Raw genomic sequence first — 23,777 nt, 5'->3', positions numbered from 1 at the left:
ACCCTATCCCCTCCCGCCTCCTTTGCCACCTCTCTTCTTCTGCTTGTTCCCATCTTTCCCACCTTCTCAATCTCTCCCTCTCATCAGGCACTGTCCCCTCTGCCTTCAAGCACGCTCTCATCTCTCCTATTCTTAAAAAACCTACCCTTGATCCAAACACTCTCTCCAACTACCGACCCATCTCTCTCCTCCCTTTTGCCTCCAAACTCCTTGAGCGTATTGTCTACAACCGCCTTACTTCCTTTCTTTCCTCACACTCACTGCTTGACCCATTCCAGTCTGGCTTCCGTCCTCTCCACTCCACTGAAACTGCCCTTACAAAAGTATGCAATGACCTCCATGCTGCTAAATCTAAGGGACACTACTCTCTACTTATTCTACTTGATCTCTCTGCTGCTTTTGACACTGTAGACCATCCTCTCCTACTGCAAATCCTTCACTCCATTGGTCTGCGTAACACTGCCCTCTCTTGGTTGTCGTCCTACCTTTCTGACCGTTCATTCTCTGTCTCCTCTCATGACTCCACCTCCCCCTCACTTCCACTAACTGTAGGGGTACCCCAAGGTTCTGTCCTTGGTCCTCTTCTCTACTCTCTCTATACGTCCTCACTAGGTAAGCTCATTAGTTCTTTTGGTTTCCAATATCATCTCTATGCTGATGACACTCAAATCTATCTTTCCTCTCCAGACCTCTCCCCTACTCTCCTCACTCGTATCTCCAACTGTCTCTCTGCTATCTCTTCCTGGATGTCCCAGCGCTTTCTTAAACTTAACATGTCTAAGACCGAGCTGATCATCTTCCCTCCCTCCCGCATAATCTCACCTCCTACAATCTCATTATCTATTGATGGCACTACTATCTCCTCTACCCCCCAAGCGCGCTGTCTTGGAGTAATCCTTGACTCCTCCCTCTCCTTCAAACCACACATTCAGCACCTCTCACAAACCTGCCGTTTTCATCTAAAAAATATTTCCAGGATCAGACTTTTTCTGACCCAGGATGCTACTAAGACTCTTATCCACTCACTGGTCATCTCCAGACTGGACTGCTGTAATCTCTTCCTGACTGGCATTCCTGACAAATACCTCTCTCCACTCCAATCTATCCTCAATGCTGCTGCCCGGCTCATTTTCCTCACCAAACGCACTACGTCCACCTCTCCTCTCTTACTAGTCCTTCACTGGCTCCCCTTCCCTTTCAGAATCCATTTCAAGCTTCTCACACTTGCTTACAAAGCCCTCACCCACTCCTCTCCCATCTACATCTCTGATCTTATCTCGCTTTACACTCCCACCCGTCCTCTTCGCTCTGCTAATGCACACCGACTCTCCTGCCTACGGATTACTTCCTCCCACTCCTACCTCCAAGATTTTTCACGTGCTGCACCACTTCTCTGGAATTCCCTACCTCTCCCCCTCAGACTCTCCACCTCTCTACAAAACTTCAAACGGGCTCTCAAGACCCACTTCTTCACCAAACCCAGCCAAATCTCATCCTAAACCTCTGTTCCATGCTCTCTATGTACCCCATCTGTCTCACCCCTGTCTGTCTACCCCTCCCTTTAAGAATGTAAGCTCTCACGAGCAGGGCCCTCTTCCCTCATGTGCTTACTCTTTTCTTACTTTAATAATCTTCAGCTGCACCAAATCCATCAGTCTTCTGCCACCTGATACTTATTCCAGTGTCATCTGCTGATGTAGCTATGTTTATTTACCCTGTACTTGTCCTATATTGTCGTCAACTGTAAGTTGCTGTTTTCCTGTTTGATTATTTGTTTATGTACTCTGTAATTGGGCACTGCGGAACCCTTGTGGCGCCATATAAATAAAGGATAATAATAATAATAAATAATATAATATTTAGCAGTACGGTACAGTAGGCCACTGCTCTACCTACCTCTGTGTCGTCAAGTATACTATCCATCCATACCTGTGGTGCATTTTAGAAAAAAACATGTCTCGGCAGAGCAATCTATAAATCCATCATTTTTCAGACAGCAACAGTGGGTATTGTAATAGTCACCCAATCCATCACTTTTATAGGGTTACATGCACCCACATGCTACAGCCTGTCTCAATAATTTTACTGTCACGCTGTGTGTGTTTGTGTTTTTATTTGGGTATTTTTTGTTGTTGTAGAACTACAGGTACCAGCAAGCCCGTTATTTCCCCGCCTGCTGGTACTTGAGGTTCTACAAGTACCAGCAAGCGGGGGAGGCTTGCTGGGCCTTGTAGTTCCACAACGAAAAAACAATATTCTTTTTTTACACACATGGCTATCAGCCCGGCACCCACCACCCAGGGGTGCTGGGGACAGCCTCGGGCTTCACCCCTGGCCCTTGGGTGCCTCGAGGGGAGGAACCTCTTGATTTAAGGGCCTACATAAAAGTGTCCCCCGGCTGTGGCATTATCTCTCTGGCTAGAGGAGCCCGGTGCTGGTTTTAAAAATATGGGGGACCCCTACATCTATTGTCCCACGTATTTTTGGAACCTGGACCGGTCTAAGAGCCCGGTGCTAGTTGTCTAAATACGGGGAACCCCTGTCCAATTTTTCCCCCAGTATTTAAATAACCAGGACCGGCTCAAAGAGCCCGAGGCTGGTTATACTAAGGAGGGGGGACCACACGCATTTTTTTTAACCCATTCAGACCCTTCTCCTTTAAGTTAATGGAAGCCCTGGACAACAAAATTGCATTCATGTCCTCCTCCCTCACCCTTCCCAGTCCCAAACACTCATTTTTTTTTTCTTTAAAAATTTATAATATATAACGAGAACAATGAGCAGGCAGGCAGCGGGCATTGGCGGCATCGGACTGAGATAGAAATTAGTGGTGGAGGGCTGGGTCAGTTGATTGTGGGCGAGTTTGTAAGCCATTGGCGGTGGCAGCGGGTATCGGCTCAGAGGCAGTAGCGGGCATTGGCTAAGGGTCATCGGCAGGATTCGGCGGACATTATGGCTGTAGTGCCTCACTAGCCACTGACCTCACTGCACGCCACTGTGGGACAGATGTAACATGCAGAGAGAGGTAGATTTGGGAGGGGGAATGTCCTAGCATAACTGTTAATTGCAGTGTAATACTGTAATTCAGCTGTGCAGCAATTGTGGCTAAATGTCAAAGAAGCCAGTATTTACCCTGCATGCAAAACAATAAATGTATTTGAACATACCTCCCAACTATCCCAATTTTTGCAGGACAGTCACTTTTTTGGGGAATGTCCAGCTAACCCAAACAACCCCCCCCCCCCTTCCCATGGGGAAGGGGGGGGGGTGGAAGGCTCCCTGTAGCTTGTTGCTCTGCAAATATGCACATTGTGGGTAATTCAGACCTGATCGCTAGGGTGTGTTTTTTGCATCCCTGTAATCAGGTAGTTGCCGCCTACAGCGGAAGGGAAAATTTGCTGTGCAGGTGTGTGATCACATGTGCACAAGAGCTGCACAGCTCAGCACTTACTCAGCCATTGAGGTGACGTCACAAATCCTCCCACAAAACGCCGGGTCCCTCCAGTGTTTTTCCGGACACTCCCTAGAAACATTCAGTTGCCACCCACACAAACACCCTCTTCTTGTCAATCTTCTTGTGATCTCCGGACCGTCGCACTTACGCATTGTGGCGCATACGCATGTGCAGTGCAGACCAGATTGCCCGCTGGCTGAAAATAAATTGAAGCGATCTGGTCTGAATAAGCCTCAATGTCTATTCACGGGAGACAGAGGGGCTGGGGCATGGCCAGCAGCTCACAGAGCACCTATAATGACAAAAATGGGAGACATGGCTCATGATCGCGATATACCTGCGAAGGTACGCCCTCTACTGATTGACAGGCAGAGGCATTCGCATTTTCTGCGGGGCACCCGGAGAAAATGTAGGCACACGCACAGGATGGACCCTGCGTATATGCCCCCATCCTCTTCATAGTTTTTGCGGTTGGAACGCGTATTACGATCCAAACTGAATTAGGCCCTATGTCTTATATACACGAGCAGTGTGAAAACATCAATCGATGGGGGTAATTCCAAGATGATCGCAGCAGGAATTTTGTTAGCAGTTGGGCAAAACCATGTGTACTGATGGATTTATAGATTGCTCTGCCGAGACATGTTTTTTTCTAAAATGCACCACAGGTATGGATGGATAGTATACTTGACGACACAGAGGTAGGTAGAGCAGTGGCCTACTGTACCGTACTGCTATATATTATATTATTTATTATTATTATTATTATCCTTTATTTCTCTGACGTCCTAAGTGGATGCTGGGGACTCCGTCAGGACCATGGGGATTAGCGGCTCCGCAGGAGACAGGGCACAAAAGTAAAAGCTTTAGGATCAGGTGGTGTGCACTGGCTCCTCCCCCTATGACCCTCCTCCAAGCCTCAGTTAGATTTTTGTGCCCGGCCGAGAAGGGTGCAATCTAGGTGGCTCTCCTAAAGAGCTGCTTAGAGTAAAAGTTTTGTTAGGTTTTTTATTTTCAGTGAGTCCTGCTGGCAACAGGCTCACTGCTACGAGGGACTTAGGGGAGAAGAAGTGAACTCACCTGCGTGCAGGATGGATTGGCTTCTTAGGCTACTGGACACCATTAGCTCCAGAGGGATCGAACACAGGCCCAGCCATGGAGTCCGGTCCCAGAGCCGCGCCGCCGACCCCCTTGCAGATGCCGAAGAGTGAAGAGGTCCAGAAACCGGCGGCAGAAGACTTTTCAGTCTTCATGAGGTAGCGCACAGCACTGCAGCTGTGCGCCATTGTTGTCAGCACACTTCACACCAGCGGTCACTGAGGGTGCAGGGCGCTGGGGGGGGCGCCCTGGGCAGCAATGAAATACCTAAACTGGCTAAAAGATACATCACATATAGCCCCTGGGGCTATATGGATGTATTTAACCCCTGCCAGGTCTCAGAAAAACGGGAGAAGAAGCCCGCCGAAAAGGGGGCGGGGCCTATTCTCCTCAGCACACAGCGCCATTTTCCCTCACAGAAATGCTGGTGGGAAGGCTCCCAGGCTCTCCCCTGCACTGCACTACAGAAACAGGGTTAAAACAGAGAGGGGGGGCACTTATTTGGCGATATGATTATATATATTAAGATGCTATAAGGGAAAAACACTTATATAAAGGTTGTCCCTGTATAATTATAGCGTTTTGGTGTGTGCTGGCAAACTCTCCCTCTGTCTCTCCAAAGGGCTAGTGGGGTCCTGTCCTCTATCAGAGCATTCCCTGTGTGTGTGCTGTGTGTCGGTACGTGTGTGTCGACATGTATGAGGACGATGTTGGTGAGGAGGCGGAGCAATTGCCTGTAATGGTGATGTCACTCTCTAGGGAGTCGACACCGGAATGGATGGCTTATTTAAGGAATTACGTGATAATGTCAACACGCTGCAAGGTCGGTTGACGACATGAGACGGCCGGCAAACCAATTAGTACCTGTCCAGGCGTCTCAAACACCGTCAGGGGAGTTAAAACGTCCTTTTACCTCAGTCGGTCGACACAGACACGGACACTGACTCCAGTGTCGACGGTGAAGAAACAAACGTATTTTCCTTTAGGGCCACACGTTACTTGTTAAGGGCAATGAAGGAGGTGTTACATATTTCTGATACTACAAGTACCACAAAAAAGGGTATTATGTGGAGTGTGAAAAAACTACCTGTAGTTTTTCCTGAATCAGATAAATTAAATGAAGTGTGTGATGATGCGTGGGTTTCCACCGATAGAAAATTATTGGCGGTATACCCTTTCCCACCAGAAGTTAGGGCGCGTTGGGAAACACCCCTTAGGGTGGATAAGGCGCTCACACGCTTATCAAAACAAGTGGCGGTACCGTCTCCAGATACGGCCGCCCTCAAGGAGCCAGCTGATAGGAGGCTGGAAAATATCCTAAAAAGTATATACACACATACTGGTGTTATACTGCGACCAGCGATCGCCTCAGCCTGGATGTGCAGCGCTGGGGTGGCTTGGTCGGATTCCCTGACTGAAAATATTGATACCCTTGACAGGGACAGTATTTTATTGACTATAGAGCATTTAAAGGATGCATTTCTATATATGCGAGATGCACAGAGGGATATTTGCACTCTGGCATCAAGAGTAAGTGCGATGTCCATATCTGCCAGAAGATGTTTATGGACACGACAGTGGTCAGGTGATGCAGATTCCAAACGGCACATGGAAGTATTGCCGTATAAAGGGGAGGAGTTATTTGGGATCGGTCCATCGGACCTGGTGGCCACGGCAACAGCTGGAAAATCCACCTTTTTTACCCCAAGTCACATCTCAGCAGAAAAAGACACCGTCTTTTCAGCCTCAGTCCTTTCGTCCCCATAAGGGCAAGCGGGCAAAAGGCCAGTCATATCTGCCCAGGGATAGAGGAAAGGGAAGAAGACTGCAGCAGGCAGCCCATTCCCAGGAACAGAAGCCCTCCACCGCTTCTGCCAAGTCCTCAGCATGACGCTGGGGCCGTACAAGCGGACTCAGGTGCGGTGGGGGGTCGTCTCAAGAGTTTCAGCGCGTAGTGGGCTCACTCGCAAGTGGACCCCTGGATCCTACAAGTAGTATCCCAGGGGTACAGATTGGAAATTCGAGACGTCTCCCCCTCGCAGGCTCCTGAAGTCTGCTTTACCAACGTCTCCCTCCGACAGGGAGGCAGTATTGGAAACAATTCACAAGCTGTATTCCCAGCAGGTGATAATCAAAGTACCCCTCCTACAACAAGGAAAGGGGTATTATTCCACACTATATTGTGGTACTGAAGCCAGACGGCTCGGTGAGACCTATTCTAAATCTGTAATCTTTGAACACTTACATACAAAGGTTCAAATCAAGATGGAGTCACTCAGAGCAGTGATAGCGAACCAGGAAGAAGGGGACTATATGGTGTCCCTGGACATCAAGGATGCTTACCTCCATGTCCCAAATTGCCCTTCTCACCAAGGGTACCTCAGGTTCGTGGTACAGAACTGTCACTATCAGTTTCAGATGCTGCTGTTTGGATTGTCCACGGCACCCCGGGTCTCTACCAAGGTAATGGCCGAAATGATGATTCTTCTTCAAAGAAAAGGCGTCTTAATTATCCCTTACTTGGACGATCTCCTGATAAGGGCAAGGTCCAGAGAACAGTTGGAGGTCGGAGTAGCACTATCTCAAGTAGTTCTACGACAGCACGGGTGGATTCTAAAAATCGCAGCCGTTTCCGACGACACGTCTGCTGTTCCTAGGGATGATTCTGGACACAGTCCAGAAAAAGGTTTTCTCCCGGAGGAGAAAGCCAGGGAGTTATCCGAGCTAGTCAGGAACCTCCTAAAACCAGGAAAAGTGTCAGTGCATCATTGCACAAGGGTCCTGGGAAAAATGGTGGCTTCTTACGAAGCGATTCAATTCGGCAGATTCCACGCAAGAACTTTTCAGTGGGATCTGCTGGACAAATGGTCCGGATCGCATCTTCAGATGCATCAGCGGATAACCCTATCTCCAAGGACAAGGGTGTCTCTCCTGTGGTGGTTACAGAGTGCTCATCTTCTAGAGGGCCGCAGATTCGGCATTCAGGATTGGATGCTGGTGACCACGGATGCCAGCCTGGAAGGCTGGGGAGCAGTCACACACGGAAAAAATTTCCAGGGAGTGTGATCAAGTCTGGAGACTTCTCTCCACATAAATATACTGGAGCTAAGGGCAATTTACAATGCTCTAAGCTTAGCAAGACCTCTGCTTCAAGGTCAGCCGGTATTGATCCAGTGGGACAACATCACGGCAGTCGCCCACGTAAACAGACAGGGCGGCACAAGAAGCAGGAGGGCAATGGCAGAAACTGCAAGGATTCTTCGCTGGGCGGAAAATCATGTGATAGCACTGTCAGCAGTGTTCATTCCGGGAGTGGACAACTGGGAAGCAGACTTCCTCAGCAGGCACGGCCTCCACCCGGGAGAGTGGGGACTTCATCGGGAAGTCTTCCACATGATTGTGAACCGTTGGGAAAGACCAAAGGTGGACATGATGGCGTCCCGCCTGAACAAAAAACTGGACAGGTATTGCGCCAGGTCAAGAGACCCTCAGGCAATAACTGTGGACGTTCTGATAACACCGTGGGTGTACCAGTCGGTGTATGTGTTCCCTCCTCTGCTTCTCATACCCAAGGTATTGAGAATTATAAGACGTAGAGGAGTAAGAACTATACTCGTGGCTCCGGATTGGCCAAGAAGGACTTGGTACCCGGAACTTCAAGAGATGCTCACAGAGGACTCATGGCCTCTGCCGCTAAGAAGGGACTTGCTTCAACAAGTACCATGTCTGTTCCAAGACTTACCGCGGCTGCGTTTGACTGCCTTGGCGGGGGAACGCCGGATCCTAAGGGAAAAAGGCATTCCGGAAGAGGTCATTCCTACCCTGGTCAAAGCCAGGAAGGAGGTGACCGCACAACATTATCACCACATGTGGCGAAAATATGTTGCATGGTGTGAGGCCAGGAAGGCCCCACGAAGAGATTTCAACTCGGTCGATTCCTGCATTTCCTGCAAACAGGAGTGTCTATGGGCCTCAAATTGGGGTCCATTAAGGTTCAAATTTCGGCCCTGTCGATTTTCTTCCAGAAAGAATTGGCTTCAGTTCCTGAAGTCCAGAAGTTTGTCAAGGGAGTACTGCATATACAACCCCCTTTTGTGCCTCCAGTGGCACTGTGGGATCTCAACGTAGTTCTGGGATTCCTCAAATCACATTGGTTTAAACCGCTCAAATCTGTGGATTTGAAATATCTCACATGGAAAGTGACCATGCTGTTGGCCCTGGCCTCGGCCAGGCGAGTGTCAGAATTGGCGGCTTTGTCTCGCAAAAGCTCATATCTGATTGTCCATTCGGACAGGGCAGAGCTGCGGACTCGTTCCCAGTTTCTCCCTAAGGTGGTGTCAGTGTTTCACCTGAACCAGCTTATTGTGGTACCTGCGGCTACTAGGAACTTGGAGGACTCCAAGTTGCTAGATGTTGTCAGGGCCCTGAAAATATAGGTTTCCAGGACGGCTGGAGTCAGGAAAACTGACTTGCTGTTATCCTGTATGCACCCAACAAACTGGGTGCTCTTGCTTCTAAGCAAACGATTGCTAGTTGGATGTGTAGTACAATTCAGCTTGCACATTCTGTGGCAGGCCTGCCACAGCCAAAATATGTAAATGCCCATTCCACAAGGAAGGTGGGCTCATCTTGGGCGGCTGCCCGAGGGGTCTTGGCTTTACAACTTTGCCGAGCTGCTACTTGGTCAGGGGCACACCCTGACTGAGGAGGACCTGGAGTTCTCTCATTCGGTGCTGCAGAGTAATCCGCACTCTCCCGCCCGTTTGGGAGCTTTGGTATAATCCCCATGGTCCTGACGGAGTCCCCAGCATCCACTTAGGACGTCAGAGAAAATAAGAATTTACTTACCGATAATTCTATTTCTCGTAGTCCGTAGTGGATGCTGGGCGCCCATCCCAAGTGCGGATTGTCTGCAATACTTGTACATAGTTATTGTTACAAAAATCGGGTTATTATTGTTGTGAGCCATCTTTTCAGAGGCTCCGCTGTTATCATGCTGTTAACTGGGTTCAGATCACAGGTTGTACAGTGTGATTGGTGTGGCTGGTATGGGTCTTACCCGGGATTCAAAATCCTTCCTTATTGTGTACGCTCGTCCGGGCACAGTATCCTAACTGAGGCTTGGAGGAGGGTCATAGGGGGAGGAGCCAGTGCACACCACCTGATCCTAAAGCTTTTACTTTTGTGCCCTGTCTCCTGCGGAGCCGCTAATCCCCATGGTCCTGACGGAGTCCCCAGCATCCACTACGGACTACGAGAAATAGAATTATCGGTAAGTAAATTCTTATTTTATATGGCGCCACAAGGGTTCCGCAGTGCCCAATTACAGAGTACATAAACAAATAATCAAACAGGAAAACAGCAACTTACAGTTGACGACAATATAGGACAAGTACAGGGTAAATAAACATAGCTACATCAGCAGATGACACTGGAATAAGTATCAGGTGGCAGAAGACTGCTGGATTTGGTGCAGCTGAAGATTATTAAAGTAAGAAAAGAGTAAGCACATGAGGGAAGAGGGCCCTGCTCGTGAGAGCTTACATTCTAAAAGGGAGGGGTAGACAGACAGGGGTAAGACAGATGGGGTACATAGAGAGCATGGAACAGAGGTTTAGGATGAGATTTGGCTGGGTCTGGTGAAGAAGTGGGTCTTGAGAGCCCGTTTGAAGTTTTGTAGAGAGGTGGAGATTCTGAGGGGGAGAGGTAGGGAATTCCAGAGAAGTGGTGCAGCACGTGAAAAATCTTGGAGGTAGGAGTGGGAGGAAGTAATCCGTAGGCAGGAGAGTCGGTGTGCATTAGCAGAGCGAAGAGGACGGGTGGGAGTGTAAAGCGAGATAAGATCAGAGATGTAGATGGGAGAGGAGTGGGTGAGGGCTTTGTAAGCAAGTGTGAGAAGCTTGAAATGGATTCTGAAAGGGAAGGGGAGCCAGTGAAGGACTAGTAAGAGAGGAGAGGTGGACGTAGTGCGTTTGGTGAGGAAAATGAGCCGGGCAGCAGCATTGAGGATAGATTGGAGTGGAGAGAGGTATTTGTCAGAAATGCCAGTCAGGAAGAGATTACAGCAGTCCAGTCTGGAGATGACCAGTGAGTGGATAAGAGTCTTAGTAGCATCCTGGGTCAGAAAGGGTCTGATCCTGGAAATATTTTTTAGATGAAAACGGCAGGTTTGTGAGAGGTGCTGAATGTGTGGTTTGAAGGAGAGGGAGGAGTCAAGGATTACTCCAAGACAGCGCGCTTGGGGGGTAGAGGAGATAGTAGTGCGATTGTAGGAGGTGAGATTATGCGGGAGGGAGGGAAGATGATCAGCTCGGTCTTAGACATGTTAAGTTTAAGAAAGCGCTGGGACATCCAGGAAGAGATAGCAGAGAGACAGTTGGAGATACGAGTGAGGAGAGTAGGGGAGAGGTCTGGAGAGGAAAGATAGATTTGAGTGTCATCAGCATAGAGATGATATTGGAAACCAAAAGAACTAAAGAGCTTACCTAGTGAGGACGTATAGAGAGAGAAGAGAAGAGGACCAAGGACAGAACCTTGGGGTACCCCTACAGTTAGTGGAAGTGAGGGGGAGGTGGAGTCATGAGAGGAGACAGAGAATGAACGGTCAGAAAGGTAGGACGACAACCAAGAGAGGGCAGTGTTACGCAGACCAATGGAGTGAAGGATTTGCAGTAGGAGAGGATGGTCCACAGTGTCAAAAGCAGCAGAGAGATCAAGTAGAATAAGTAGAGAGTAGTGTCCCTTAGATTTAGCAGCATGGAGGTCATTGCATACTTTTGTAAGGGCAGTTTCAGTGGAGTGGAGAGGACGGAAGCCAGACTGGAATGGGTCAAGCAGTGAGTGTGAGGAAAGAAAGGAAGTAAGGCGGTTGTAGACAATACGCTCAAGGAGTTTGGAGGCAAAAGGGAGGAGAGAGATGGGTCGGTAGTTGGAGAGAGTGTTTGGATCAAGGGTAGGTTTTTTAAGAATAGGAGAGATGAGAGCGTGCTTGAAGGCAGAGGGGACAGTGCCTGATGAGAGGGAGAGATTGAGAAGGTGGGAAAGATGGGAACAAGCAGAAGAAGAGAGGTGGCAAAGGAGGCGGGAGGGGATAGGGTCAAGTGGGGAGGTGGTTGTGGGCGGAAAGGAACGAATGAGGGCCATGACTTCCTCTCCAGATGCATGGGAGAAAGATGACAGAGTTGGTACGAGGGATGGGGAGGGTTGGTAAGGGATGGGAGAAGGCTGGTTACTGATAGTCTGGTGTGATGTGATGTCCTGACGTATGGAGTCAATTTTGGATGTGAAGTAAGTGGCAAAGTCAAGAGCAGAGAGTGAGGAAGGGAGACGAGGTGGAGGTGGGCAGAGGAGTGAGTTGAGAGTGGCAAAGAGGCGCCGGGGGTTGGAAGACTGGGAGGAAATGAGGTTCTTGAAGTATGACTGTTTAGCAAGAGAAAGGGCAGCACTGAAGGATGAGAGCATAAGTTTGAAATGGAGGAAGTCTGCCTTAGAGCGTGATTTCCTCCAGTGTCGCTCAGCAGTACATGAGCATTTTTGCAGATATCTGGTGCATTTGGTGTGCCAGGGTTGAGGTGTTAATTTGCAAGGGTGAATAGTGGTTGGTGGAGCAACAGAGTCAAGAGCAGAAGTAAGGGAAGCATTGTATGTGGAAGTGGCTTGTTCAGGGCATGAGAGAGAGAGAATAGGAGAGAGAAGTGAGTCAAACAGGGAGGAAAGGAATGTGGTGTCAATAGCTTCAATGTTACGCTTAGTGATGGTAGCCTTAGGAGGTAGAGATGGGGAAGTCGAGAGAGATAGGTTGAAGGAGAGCAGGTGGTGGTCAGAGAGGGGAAATGGGGAGTTGGAAAAATCAGAAATATCACAGCGGTGAGTGAAGACCAGATCCAGTGAGCTCCCATTCACATGGGAGGGTGAGGAGGTCCACTGGGAGAGACCAAGTGAAGAGGTGAGGTTAAGGAGTTTAGAGGCAGGGGATTGTGTGGGGATGTCAATAGGGATGTTGAAATCGCCTAGGATAATGGTGGGAATGTCAGAAGAGAGGAAGTGAGGAAGCAAGGAAGCAAAGTTGTCGATGAATTTGGAAGCAGTGCCAGGGGGGCGGTAAATGACAGCTACTCTAAGATGGACTGGTTGGAAGAGGCATATGGCGTGGATCTCAAATGTAGAGAATATAAGGGATGGTTCTGGTGGTATGAGTTGGTAGGAGTAACTAGAAGGTAAAAGGACCCCAACACCACCCCCATGGCGACCCCCAGGTCGGGGTGTGCGTGTGAATGTAAGGCCCCCAGCAGAGAGAGCAGCAGCAGAAGTAGTGTCAGAGGGCGTAATCCAAGTTTCAGTAATGGCTAGTAGGTGTAGGGAGTTGGAAATGAAAAGGTCATGAGTGGGGACCAGTTTGTTACAAACAGATCTGGCATTCCAGAGGGCACAGGATAGGGGGTATGAGTTTGTGGGAGAGATGTGAATTAGATTTTCAGGGTTGCTGTAGCGATGAGGTGGGATTAACTTTGAGGGCAGGGATGATGAGAGAGTAGTGATGGTACGGGTGCCTGAGCTAGGAGGGGAAACTGCAGGAGGTGGGCAGGGAGGGAGGTCAGTGTGATGTGGATGGGGGTGTGGGGAGGTGACAGGGAAGGGAGAGAGGGAGCAGGGCTGAGTTGTGGGGTAGCAGGACCATGGGGCAGAGGTGAATGAAAGTGGGGTAACAGGAAAGGTGGGGGAAGGAAACAGAGGGATGGAGGGGAGACAGAGGAGGGGAGAGAGGAGGAGGTGGAGGAGACTAGTGGGGAAGGATAAAGATACATTATTAGGTAGACACTGAGTGATGTGGGGAGTATAAGAAAACCTTGACATAGTGTTAAGTAGGTAAATAGGTTGAAGTAGTGGAAGTAGGAGAGGAGACTGTAAGGCAATCCGAGCAGAAGAATTGCAGAAATGCAGGTGAGAAAAGCAGTGTAGGCTCAAGGGGTGTAGATTTAGTATGAAATGAGTCAAAAGCGTAGATAAAGTGGGTGCAGAAATGTATTTGGAGTGTAAGAAATGAAAGGATTGTGAGAGGTTTAAGAAGCAATGGTAATTATGTTAGATGTTTTAAGTGTTTGCAGGTAAAATTGCATTGGTGCAGCTGTGCTTAAAAAACAAAATTACAATAATACAGATACAGGCATTTGTAGGTGAAATGGATGGTTTATGAAATGTCCAAGTAAGGTAGTTCTGTGCTATGTAATCAGATGCAACAATCAGGAGGTGAGTGATCTGAGGAGTAAGTGACTCACATTTGTTATTAGTTCTTCAGTTTTCTTTGTTTTGTTAGATTGGTGTGCTTCTGTTTTCCTTCTTTTTCACTTCGATTGAACGCTGATTGAACACTGCTGTTATGTGTCAATTTTATCACGCTTTGATAAAAATGCACACTTAGATCAATAAATGCACAGCCAAATGGCTTTGCACAGCCTACACCATTGGACTTAAGTAGAAGACTATTACAAGTGAAACCAATAATTGAAATCTGTAACCACACCCCACCCCCTCAAATGCGAGGCAATAAATTACCTTAAAAACAACAACCAGGCATTCCACAAAGATTAAACTGGGTCTATATCATTCAAAACTTTAAAAAAGTACTTCAAAATCACATACTATGCAATAATGTTTCAATTTGCATTACCCAGCAGAATTAGCTTTGCATATATAGATATAGTGCAGCAGAATATATTGGTGGTTGTAGTCAATTGTAATTACCTGGAGGTGACAAGAAGAGAAGAAACGTCAATTCACAATCGATATCAGCTGAAGATAAATTAATGCTGATTGAACACTGCTGTTATGTGTCAATTTTATCACGCTTTGATAAAAATGCATGCTTAGATCAATAAATGCACAGCCTACACCATTGGACTTAAGTAGAATACTATTACAAGTGAAACCAATAATTGAAATCTGTAACCACACCCCACCCCCTCAAATGCCAGGCAATAAATTACCTTAAAAACAACAACCAGGCATTCCACAAAGATTAAACTGGGTCTATATCATTCAAAACTTTAAAAAAGTACTTCAAAATCACATACTATGCAATAATGTTTCAATTTGCATTACCCAGCAGAATTAGCTTTGCATATATAGATATAGTGCAGCAGAATATATTGGTGGTTGTAGTCAATTGTAATTACCTGTAGGTGACAAGAAGAGAAGAAACGTCAATTCACAATTGATATCAGTTGAAGATAAATTAATGCTGATTGAACACTGCTGTTATGTGTCAATTTTATCACGCTTTGTTAAAAATGCACGCTTAGATCAATAAATGCACAGCCAAACGGCTTTGCACAGCCTACACCATTGGACTTAAGTAGAAGATATTACAAGTGAAACCAATAATTGAAATCTGTAACCACACCCCACCCCCTCAAATGCCAGGCAATAAATTACCTTAAAAACAACAACCAGGCATTCCACAAAGATTAAACTGGGTCTATATCATTCAAAACTTTAAAAAAGTACTTCAAAATCACATATTATGCAATAATGTTTCAATTTGCATAACCCAGCAAAATTAGCTTTGCATATATAGATATAGTGCAGCAGAATATATTGGTGGTTGTAGTCAATTGTAATTAACTGTAGGTGACAAGAAGAGAAGAAACGTCAATTCACAATCGATATCAGCTGAAGATAAAATAACGCTGATTGAACGCTGCTGTTATGTGTCAATTTTATCACGCTTTGATAAAAATGCACGCTTAGATCAATAAATGCACAGCCAAACGGCTTTGCACAGCCTACACCATTGGACTTAAGTAGAAGACTATTACAAGTGAAACCAATAATTGAAATCTGTAACCACACCCCACCCCCTCAAATGCCAGGCAATAAATTACCTTAAAAACAACAACCAGGCATTCCACAAAGATTAAACTGGGTCTATATCATTCAAAACTTTAAAAAAGTACTTCAAAATCACATACTATGCAATAATGTTTCAATTTGCATTACCCAGCAGAATTAGCTTTGCATATATAGATATAGTGCAGCAGAATATATTGGTGGTTGTAGTCAATTGTAATTAACTGTAGGTGACAAGAAGAGAAGAAACGTCAATTCACAATCGATATCAGCTGAAGATAAATTAACGCTGATTGAACGCTGCTGTTATGTGTCAATTTTATCACGCTTTGATAAAAATGCACGCTTGGATCAATAAATGCACAGCCAAACGGCTTTGCACAGCCTACACCATTGGACTTAAGTAGAAGACTATTACAAGTAAAACCAATAATTGAAATCTGTAACCAAACCCCCCCCCACCTCAAATGCCAGGCAATAAATTACCTTAAAAACAACAACCAGGCATTCCACAAAGATTAAACTGGGTCTTTATCATTCAAAACTTTAAAAAAGTACTTAAAAATCACATACTATGCAATAATGTTTCAATTTGCATTACCCAGCAGAATTAGCTTTGCATATATAGATATAGTGCAGCAGAATATATTGGTGGTTGTAGTCAATTGTAATTACTCAGCAGAATTAGCTTTGCATATATAGATATAGTGCAGCAGAATATATTGGTGGTTGTAGTCAATTGTAATTACCCAGCAGAATTAGCTTTGCAAATATAGATATAGTGCAGCAGAATATATTGGTGGTTGTAGTCAATTGTAATTACCCAGCAGAATTAGCTTTGCATATATATAGTGCAGCAGAATATATTGGTGGTTGTAGTAAATTGTAATTACCCAGCAGCAGCTCTACTGCACTCAACATCACCAGTGCTCACAATATATATAATGCTATATACTATGCCATAGTGGTGCTTACTATATAACACCTCCTACTGCGTTCCCCCTGGCAATGAGCATGACACCCAGAGAGTGAAACCCCTGGCAATGAGCATGACACCCAGCACGTGAAACTCTTGGCGTTGAGCAGTTTTTGTAAAAGTAATTAGAAGCTTTACTGTAGGGCATAGTGTATCACAGATATTGTGGTGTGTGACATAATATGTTCCAAAGGGCATTAATGTGTGGGGCTTAACATGGTGGAAATTACTGTACTTTTTTCCCTGTGGTGGCCGAGGTCTGTTGGTGCAGGGTCAAGAACTAGGGTGTAAGGTAGTCTTTGCCTGCAAGGCTACGCTCATTTTATGGAGACCATACCCATACATTTAAGTGTGGCATATACCTGCGCTTGCTCGCGGGGTGAGAACATCTCCCTAATTGAATTCAGCGATATGAATAGAGGTTGTGCAGCAGCCACAGAAAGGGTTAATCTCTGCAGCTTGTCACTAAATTACATTGTTGCAATTTTAGCTGGGAGCTGCAATAATTACTCTAATACATAACACAGCCAACACTTCTATATTCACACAATATACTGCATGGTGAATATAGAAGTGGTGCTTGCTAAACAGCACCTCCTACTGCATTCCACATCACCGCTGGTCACACTCATATCAGGCCCATAATGCTGTATACTATGCCATAGTGGTGCTTACTATATAACACCAGGTGCTGTGCAGTGGTCAAAACACACTAACTGGTCCCATGCTGTTGTTGAACTAAAGGCCTATACACACGATGAGATTCGGTCTATGCTAATAGGTTTAAAAAGGTTACATTACCTGCCAGGTGAGAAACTATGATCATGTAGGTGCTTCTCCCAGGGCAAGGCTCACCCATTGCACTCTGGGTGTGCTGCCCCTGTGATTTCCCCAAATGTGGGAAACTTGACTGCATAATTTGTGTTTCCCCTGGTCGTCTCTCGTATAATTCAGATCTCTTTGTCTCAGGTCTCTCTCCAGCCTAGTTTGCTGTCTGTTTCCACTTCTCTTTTCTTGAGCCGCTCCCTTCTATGCCCTTGCGCACTATCCTGACTTCTCCCGTCTGCTTACTTTGTGCCTTCCAACACACAATGCAAACTACAGGTAGTGCTGCAGGGCCCACACCCTTTTACTTGCCTCACAGAGCAGCTCTGGAGCTGTTACAGTACCCAGCTGCTGCAAGAAATCAGCTTGAATGCTTCAGGGGCTGGGGCATTGCCAACATGAGCCCCACACCGAAGGAGGGTGGAGATGTTTAATGTGAACTAAGGGTCACCCAAGCGCCGCAAAAGGCCGCCATGCCCTGCACGCCCCTTTTCTCTTTTCATATGCAGACGAGGGTTGAAGCCAACTTTGACCCACTGCTTGGATGGCATTACCATATGCAAATCAATCTGCTGCAGGCCTTCCCCCAGGAATGCTTGCACTAGTTGTTGCATTTGGTTTGTTGTTTGGGGGTGCTTCAGTATTATGCAGCCTTCTGCCCTCCCATGTTCATCTGAAAATATGTGTTCTCCCTGCAGTTGTTGTCCCCAGATGAGAGTTCCCTTGTGCTGCCTCAGTTGAATCTCCTTTACTTGACAGAGATGTGCCTGAGCAGCGGCCCTCCCCAGCCCTATCCCAAATCATACTTATTTTGCATAGGAGATACCATGGTCATGAAGATTGTTCTCCCAGGGTGAGGTTCATTCATTGCATTCTGGGTATGCTGACCCCTGTGATTTCCCCAAATGTGGGAAACTCGACTGCATTATTTGTGGTAGTGGGGGACTGTGTTTGTGCTTTCTTCTGGTCAACTCTGGTAAAAATCAGATTTCTTTGTCTCAGATCTTCCTCTAGCCTTGTTCCTCTTTCGAGAGTTCCCTTGTGCTGCCTCAGTTGGATCTCCTTCACTTGACAGGGGGGTACCCGAGCAGCGACCCTCCCCAGCTCTAGCCCAACTCCTACTTACCTGCCAGGTGAGATACTATGATCATGTAGGTGCTTCTCCCAGGGCAAGGCTCACCCATTGCACTCTGGGTGTGCTGCCCCTGTGATTTCCCCAAATGTGGGAAACTTGACTGCATAATTTGTGTTTCCCCTGGTCGTCTCTCGTATAATTCAGATCTCTTTGTCTCAGGTCTCTCTCCAGCCTAGTTTGCTGTCTGTTTCCACTTCTCTTTTCTTGAGCCGCTCCCTTCTATGCCCTTGCGCACTATCCTGACTTCTCCCGTCTGCTTACTTTGTGCCTTCCAACACACAATGCAAACTACAGGTAGTGCTGCAGGGCCCACACCCTTTTACTTGCCTCACAGAGCAGCTCTGGAGCTGTTACAGTACCCAGCTGCTGCAAGAAATCAGCTTGAATGCTTCAGGGGCTGGGGCATTGCCAACATGAGCCCCACACCGAAGGAGGGTGGAGATGTTTAATGCGAACTAAGGGTCACCCAAGCGCCGCAAAAGGCCGCCATGCCCTGCACGCCCCTTTTCTCTTTTCATATGCAGACGAGGGTTGAAGCCAACTTTGACCCACTGCTTGGATGGCATTACCATATGCAAATCAATCTGCTGCAGGCCTTCCCCCAGGAATGCTTGCACTAGTTGTTGCATTTGGTTTGTTGTTTGGGGGTGCTTCAGTATTAGGCAGCCTTCTGCCCTCCCATGTTCATCTGAAAATATGTGTTCTCCCTGCAGTTGTTGTCCCCAGATGAGAGTTCCCTTGTGCTGCCTCAGTTGAATCTCCTTTACTTGACAGAGATGTGCCTGAGCAGCGGCCCTCCCCAGCCCTATCCCAAATCATACTTATTTTGCATAGGAGATACCATGGTCATGAAGATTGTTCTCCCAGGGTGAGGTTCATTCATTGCATTCTGGGTATGCTGACCCCTGTGATTTCCCCAAATGTGGGAAACTCGACTGCATTATTTGTGGTAGTGGGGGACTGTGTTTGTGCTTTCCTCTGCTCAGCTCTGGTAAAAGTCAGATTTCTTTGTCTCAGATCTTCCTCTAGCCTTGTTCTTCTTTCGAGAGTTCCCTTGTGCTGCCTCAGTTGGATCTCCTTCACTTGACAGGGGGGTGCCCGAGCAGCGACCCTCCCCAGCTCTAGCCCAACTCCTACTTACCTGCCAGGTGAGATACTATGATCAGGAAGGTGCTTCTCCCAGGGCAAGGCTCACCCATTGCACTCTGGGTGTGCTGCTCCTGCGATTTCCCCAAATGTGGGAAACTTGACTGCGTAATTTGTGTTTCCTCTGGTCGGCTCTCGTATAATTCAGATCTCTTTGTCCCAGGTCTTTCTCCAGCCTAGTTTGCTGTCTGTTTCCACTTCTCTTTTCTTGAGCCGCTCCCTTCTATGCCCTTGCGCACTATCCTGACCTCTCCCGTCTGCTTACTTTGTGCCTTCCAATGCACAATGCATACTACAGGTAGTGCTGCAGGGCCCACACCCTTTTACATGCTTTACAGAACAGCTCTGGAGCTGTTACAGTGCCCAGCTGCTGCAAGAAATCATCTTGAATGCTTCAGGGGCTGGGGAATAGCCAACATGAGCCCCACACCGAAGGAGGGTGGAGATGTTTAATGCGAATTAAGGGTCATCCAAGCGCCACAAAAGGACGCCATGTCCTGCACATCCCTTTTTTCTTTTCATATGCAGACGAGGGTTGAAGCCAACTTTGACCCACTGCTTGGATGACATCACCATATGCAAATCCATCTGCTGCAGGCCTTCCCCCAGGAATGCTTGTACTAGTTGTTGCATTTGGTTTGTTGTTTGGGGGTGCTTCAGTATTAGGCAGCCTTCTGCCCTCCCATGTTCATCTGAAAATATGTGTTCTCCCAGCAGTTGTTGTCCCCAGATGAGAGTTCCCTTGTGCTGCCTCAGTTGAATCGCCTTTACTTGACAGAGATGTGCCTGAGCAGCGGCCCTCCCCAGCCCTATCCCAAATCATACTTATTTTGCATAGGAGATATCATGGTCATGAAGATTGTTCTCCCAGGGTGAGGTTCATTCATTGCATTCTGGGTATGATGACCCCTGTGATTTCCCCAAATGTGGGAAACTCGACTGCATTATTTGTGGTAGAGGGGGACTGTGTTTGTGCTTTCCTCTGGTCAGCTCTGGTAAAAGTCAGATTTCTTTGTCTCAGATCTTCCTCTAGCCTTGTTCTTCTTTCGAGAGTTCCCTTGTGCTGCCTCAGTTGGATCTCCTTCACTTGACAGGGGGGTGCCCGAGCAGCGACCCTCCCCAGCTCTAGCTCAACTCCTACTTACCTGCCAGGTGAGAAACTATGATCAGGAAGGTGCTTCTCCCAGGGCAAGGCTCACCCATTGCACTCTGGGTGTGCTGCCCCTGTGATTTCCCCAAATGTGGGAAACTTGACTGCATTATTTGTGGTAGTGGGGGACTGTGTTTGTGCTTTCTTCTGGTCAACTCTGGTAAAAATCAGATTTCTTTGTCTCAGATCTTCCTCTAGCCTTGTTCCTCTTTCGAGAGTTCCCTTGTGCTGCCTCAGTTGGATCTCCTTCACTTGACAGGGGGGTACCCGAGCAGCGACCCTCCCCAGCTCTAGCCCAACTCCTACTTACCTGCCAGGTGAGATACTATGATCATGTAGGTGCTTCTCCCAGGGCAAGGCTCACCCATTGCACTCTGGGTGTGCTGCCCCTGTGATTTCCCCAAATGTGGGAAACTTGACTGCATAATTTGTGTTTCCCCTGGCCGTCTCTCGTATAATTCAGATCTCTTTGTCTCAGGTCTCTCTCCAGCCTAGTTTGCTGTCTGTTTCCACTTCTCTTTTCTTGAGCCGCTCCCTTCTATGCCCTTGCGCACTATCCTGACTTCTCCCGTCTGCTTACTTTGTTCCTTCCAACACACAATGCAAACTACAGGTAGTGCTGCAGGGCCCACACCCTTTTACTTGCCTCACAGAGCAGCTCTGGAGCTGTTACAGTACCCAGCTGCTGCAAGAAATCAGCTTGAATGCTTCAGGGGCTGGGGCATTGCCAACATGAGCCCCACACCGAAGGAGGGTGGGGGTGTTTAATGCGAACTAAGGGTCATCTTGAACTTGAACCGTTTTATATACGTGTTCAAAGATTTAAAATGGGTCTCACCGAACCGTCCGGTTTCGGTACCACAAACATTGTGGAATAGTAACCCCTTCCTTGTTGAAGGAGGGGTACCTTGACTATCACCTGCTGCAAATACAGCTTGTGAATTTGCCTCTATCACAGCCTCCCTGTCCAAGGGAGATGTTGGCAAGGCAGATTTTAGGAAACGGCGAGGGGGAGACGTCTCGAATTCCAGCTTGAATCCCTGAGACACTACTTGTAGAATCCAGGGATCCACCTGTGAGCAAGCCCACTGATTGCTGAAGCACTTGAGACGGGCCCCCACCGCACCTGGCTCCACCAGTGGAGCCCCAGCGTCATGCTGTGGACTTAGCGGAAGCGGGGGAGGACTTTTGTTCCTGGGAACTGGCTGTATATATATATATATATGCACACACACTCATGTATATACATGTATACACAAATACACGTATGTACATGTTTATGTATGTATAATACACTGAGTACATTATATTTATGAATTAATTGCTTCCCGATTCTGCAGCAGCATCATCAGCACCATCAGTGTTACTCACAGTCACTTCACACTGACTGCTGCACAACACATCACTTAATTTCCGGGCCGCCCGCCACCTGGTGAAGAGACATGGGAGATGAAGGACCAGCAGTGCCACGTTGAGCGGAAGTATTGTGATTTAGTTACCCACACACTCCTTGTGACACCTGCTCCCCGTCTGCCCTCCCACCCGCCGCCTGCCATCCGGAACCCGCACTGACAAGTAAGTCTCAGCAGAATGTGTCTGCCGGCGGCTCCCAGTCCCCCCTAGAGGAACACTGCCAGTGGTGTGGCAGCCGCGGCACACTAGGACTGAGAGACCGCAGCGGGAGGAAAGCACGGGTGGGCGGGAGGAGAGCATAGGCGGACATCACCACGTCACATTGCAAGGTGACACCAGTCCCCCCAGTGAGGCCGCCGACTTATGCACTCAGCATAGTATTAGCAGCAGGCAGAGGGGGGGCGGGCGCAGCGGTGGTGGGAGGTACGGAAATGAGCTACAGGCTAGGCTCCACCGATCACACACTCAGCGATCACTGTGCCACAGCAAGCGTATCGTGCAGCGGTGCTGGACATTAGGGAGTGCCTGTGCGCACCAGGCACCCCCTGTACGCACGCCTATGCGCTACCACCCCCCATATGCCACACTACATCACTATGCTATAGCCCTCCCATATGCTGCACTTCATAGTTACACTATACCCCCCATACAACATACTACATCACCACAGTACACTACTCACAATAAAATTAAAACATCCCAGTTCCTCATTCTTAATGAGCTCACGTGAGTTCTCTCCCCAACGGAGCTCCAGACCAAGTAACAATGAAGACACCAGCAGCGTGTAGGGGGCAGGCCTGGTCCACTTGTCAGGAGAGAGCAGTCACTGGAGGGTAAGAAGGGGACGGGGCCTAGTCCTACAGACGGGAGAGAGCACAGACAGGAGAGAGCAAGGTACAGGGGTAGAAGGGGACGGCTGATGTGAAGAAGGGGGCGGGGCCTATTCTTGCATCCTTTCAAAATTCGACTTTTTAAAATTCGACATTTGACAAATTCGATTTTCTGCAATGGTACAAATGCGGCAATTCAACAAAAGTATATTCAATTGATGTTTGTAAATTCGACAACAGTGCTTTTAAACAGTAAATTCGTCATTTTCAATCCGCCACACTTTGCAGGCGGAATCTAATAAAAAATAATATTTTTTTGGGGTAATAGCATATCTATTTATATTAGAAGGGATTAGGTACTTGGTTTGTCTTTTTTGGAGGCACAAGTATTATTTATATATTTTTTAAAAGATTATTATTATTATTTTTTTTTTTTTAAATGGAATGTGAAAAACCCGGAAAAGAAAAATTGCGTGGGGTCCCCCCTCCAAAGCATAACCAGCCTCGGGCTCTTCGATCCGGTCCTGGTTCTAAAAATCCGGGGGAAAAACGGACAGGGGATCCCCCGTATTTTTAAAACCAGCTCCGGGCTCTGCGCCTGGTGCTGGTGCAAAAAATACGGGGGACAAAAAGAGTAGGGTCCCCCATTATTTTTACACCAGCATCGGGCTCCACTAGCTGGACAGATAGTGCCACAGCCGGGGGTCACTTTTATACAGTGCCCTGCGGCCGTGGCATTAAATATCCAACTAGTCACCCCTGGCCGGGGTACCCTGGGGGAGTGGGGACCCCTTCAATCAAGGGGTCCCCCCCCAGCCACCCAAGGGCCAGGGGTGAAGCCCAAGGCTGTCCCCCCATCCAAGGGCTGCGGATGGGAGGGTGATAGCCTTGAGAAAATTGAAAGA

At 47.6% G+C, this 23,777-nt stretch overlaps 7 non-coding genes and 1 pseudogene across 7 annotated transcripts; all 8 read left to right on the top strand.

The window, feature by feature from the left end:
- Positions 1-17,165: 17,165 nt before the first annotated feature.
- Positions 17,166-17,329, top strand: LOC135003504 (U1 spliceosomal RNA). The gene has a single exon (XR_010204519.1). It is a non-coding gene; the product is annotated as a U1 spliceosomal RNA (small nuclear RNA).
- A 671-nt stretch (positions 17,330-18,000) lies between these two features.
- On the top strand, positions 18,001-18,164 carry LOC135003505 (U1 spliceosomal RNA). The gene has a single exon (XR_010204520.1). It is a non-coding gene; the product is annotated as a U1 spliceosomal RNA (small nuclear RNA).
- A 152-nt stretch (positions 18,165-18,316) lies between these two features.
- On the top strand, positions 18,317-18,479 carry LOC135003502 (U1 spliceosomal RNA). The gene has a single exon (XR_010204518.1). It is a non-coding gene; the product is annotated as a U1 spliceosomal RNA (small nuclear RNA).
- A 671-nt stretch (positions 18,480-19,150) lies between these two features.
- LOC135003501 (U1 spliceosomal RNA) lies at positions 19,151-19,314 on the top strand. The gene has a single exon (XR_010204517.1). It is a non-coding gene; the product is annotated as a U1 spliceosomal RNA (small nuclear RNA).
- Positions 19,315-19,466: 152 nt separating this feature from the next.
- On the top strand, positions 19,467-19,629 carry LOC135003509 (U1 spliceosomal RNA). The gene has a single exon (XR_010204523.1). It is a non-coding gene; the product is annotated as a U1 spliceosomal RNA (small nuclear RNA).
- Positions 19,630-20,300: 671 nt separating this feature from the next.
- LOC135003507 (U1 spliceosomal RNA) lies at positions 20,301-20,464 on the top strand. The gene has a single exon (XR_010204522.1). It is a non-coding gene; the product is annotated as a U1 spliceosomal RNA (small nuclear RNA).
- A 152-nt stretch (positions 20,465-20,616) lies between these two features.
- On the top strand, positions 20,617-20,779 carry LOC135003506 (U1 spliceosomal RNA). The gene has a single exon (XR_010204521.1). It is a non-coding gene; the product is annotated as a U1 spliceosomal RNA (small nuclear RNA).
- Positions 20,780-20,931: 152 nt separating this feature from the next.
- Positions 20,932-21,073, top strand: LOC135003503 (U1 spliceosomal RNA; annotated as a pseudogene).
- Positions 21,074-23,777: the final 2,704 nt, after the last annotated feature.

The sequence above is a fragment of the Pseudophryne corroboree genome, unplaced genomic scaffold (assembly GCF_028390025.1).
Source record: "Pseudophryne corroboree isolate aPseCor3 unplaced genomic scaffold, aPseCor3.hap2 scaffold_1868, whole genome shotgun sequence".
In the NCBI taxonomy this organism is placed as follows: Eukaryota; Metazoa; Chordata; class Amphibia; order Anura; family Myobatrachidae; genus Pseudophryne; species Pseudophryne corroboree.
This window is presented reverse-complemented; position numbering and strand designations above follow the sequence as displayed.